Here is a 2,500-nt window from a genome sequence, read left to right on the forward strand (position 1 = left end):
TCTGTCTGACTCTGGCTCTGTCTGTCTGTCTGGCTCTGACTGTCTGTCTGGCTCTGACTCTGGCTCTGTCTGTCTGTCTGGCTCTGACTCTGTCTGTCTGGCTCTGACTCTGGCTCTGTCTGTCTGTCTGTCTGGCTCTGACTGTCTGTCTGGCTCTGACTCTGGCTCTGTCTGTCTGTCTGGCTCTGACTCTGGCTGTCTGTCTGTCTGGATCTGTCTGTCTGTCTGGCTTTGACTCTGGCTCTGTCTGTCTGTCTGGCTCTGACTCTGGCTCTGTCTGTCTGGCTCTGACTCTGTCTGTCTGTCTGGCTCTGACTCTGGCTCTGCCTGTCTGTCTGGCTCTGACTCTGGCTCTGCCTGTCTGTCTGGCTCTGACTCTGGCTCTGTCTGTCTGTCTGGCTCTGACTCTGGCTCTGTCTGTCTGTCTGGCTGGATCTGTCTGTCTGGCTGGATCTGTCTGTCTGTCTGGCTCTGACTCTGGCTCTGTCTGTCTGGCTCTGACTCTGGCTCTGTCTGTCTGTCTGGCTCTGACTCTGGCTCTGTCTGTCTGTCTGTCTGTCTGGCTCTGACTCTGACTCTGTCTGTCTGTCTGGCTCTGACTCTGGCTCTGTCTGTCTGTCTGGCTCTGACTCTGGCTCTGTCTGTCTGACTCTGACTCTGGCTCTGTCTGTTTGTCTGTCTGGCTCTGACTCTGGCTCTGGCTCTGTCTGCCTGTCTGGCTCTGACTCTGGCTCAGTCTGTCTTTCTCTCTCTCTCTTTCTCTCTTGCATCCTTTCAGGTCTTATTAGTTCCAACTCTTCACCCCTTTTTTTGCATTTCTATATATATATATTTTTTTTTTGTGCTTTGAAGAAGGGAGGCAGTTAACTACGCTTTCACTTATTGATAATTTCAAATCTAATGTTATACAGAAACATAGATCTACAAACTTTCTTGCGCACATCCTGTTGGGCGAATAGTTATCCGATAAATAACCAAAGATTTAATGATTTGAAAGAAATAACCAAAGATTTAATGAACTGAAAGAAGTTGCTGTGAATTTTTCAGCTTATAATCATGGTCGTTCTGAACTGTTTTGTTTTACGGAGACACACACGCGTGCGCGCATATTGCTATAAATATATATGTATATATATCATACATACGTGCATATATATACATATATATATATACATACACATACATACATACATATATATATACATATATATATATACATATACACAAATACATCCACAAATAGTGAAATATAGTGAAAAATAGTGAAGAACAACCAATCAGACACCGAATGGAGGAGATACTTTTCAATAAAATCAGCCACATAAGTCATAAGATCCACAAAATTACGCTCAATACTTCGCAACACAAACGAAAGAAAAAAAAATTGACAATAAAAAATAAAAATAAGCTTTACTGAAAGTGGGCCGAGAGAAAAAGAAAAAAAATGGGTGATGAGAGTCTGGCAAATGGTTTTAGTGATTAGGAAAACTTTCCTCGGTCGTTGGGTACTGCCTGTGATCGAAACACTATCTGCGTTTTTCACTCACTCATTCTCTCTCTTCCTCCCTCCCTCTCTCTCTCTCTCTCCCTTTCCCTCTCTCTCTCCCTTTCCCTTTCTCTCTTCCTCTCTCTCTCTCTCTCTCTCTCTCTCTCTCTCTCTCCCCCTCTCTCTTCCTCCCTCCCTCCCTCACTCTCTCTCCCTCTCTCTTCCTCCTTCCCTCTCTCTCTCTCTCCCTCCCTCTCTTCGTCCCTCCCTCCCCCCCCCCCCCCACCCTCTCTCTCTCTCTTCCTCTCTCTCTCTCTCTCTTCCTCCCTCCCTCTCTCTCTCTCTCCCTTTCCCTCTCTCTCTCTCTCTCTCCCTCTCTCTCTCTGTCTTCCTCCCTCCCTCCCTCTCTGTCTCCCCCTCTCTTTCTTTCTCTCACTATCATCGGAATAAAGTCAATGCCTAATCTTATGTAATGGTCCCTTGCCAAATAGCGCCCTGTGGTCGGCGAGAACGTGAAATCACCTGGATATTTACCTTTCTTTTATGTCATCAAAAGAGGTATAACAGTATTATCTGCAAATGCAATCGAGTGATGAATCCTTTTCTACTCGATCGCAACCGAAGAAAAATGCGCGTGAAATAATGAAAGAAAAGAAGAAGAAGAAGAAGAAAAAAAACTATCAGCTTTGTTAATGTGATGGCTTATATTATTTCTTTCCCCAAAACATACAGAATTTTTACATTGATGAATGAATTTAAGGGATGTTATTAATCTTAAACCCCAACGTCTATTCGTTAAAATAACATCAAGGCAATAAAATCAACAGGGAAATAGTTAATTTTTATCGCCTTACCTTATTGCAGACCGACAGCGACGTCTTCCAAAGACACTCCATTCCTCTGGCAAGAACTCGGACTCCTGAGGCCAGGCGAGTGTCTGTTCTACCTATCCATCAGCTTTCTACTCCTTTCTGATCTCGGAATATCCGACGCGTCTCCGCCAGACTCGGGGTT

The sequence above is a fragment of the Penaeus vannamei genome, chromosome 31, assembly GCF_042767895.1.
Source record: "Penaeus vannamei isolate JL-2024 chromosome 31, ASM4276789v1, whole genome shotgun sequence".
Lineage (NCBI taxonomy): Eukaryota > Metazoa > Arthropoda > Malacostraca > Decapoda > Penaeidae > Penaeus > Penaeus vannamei.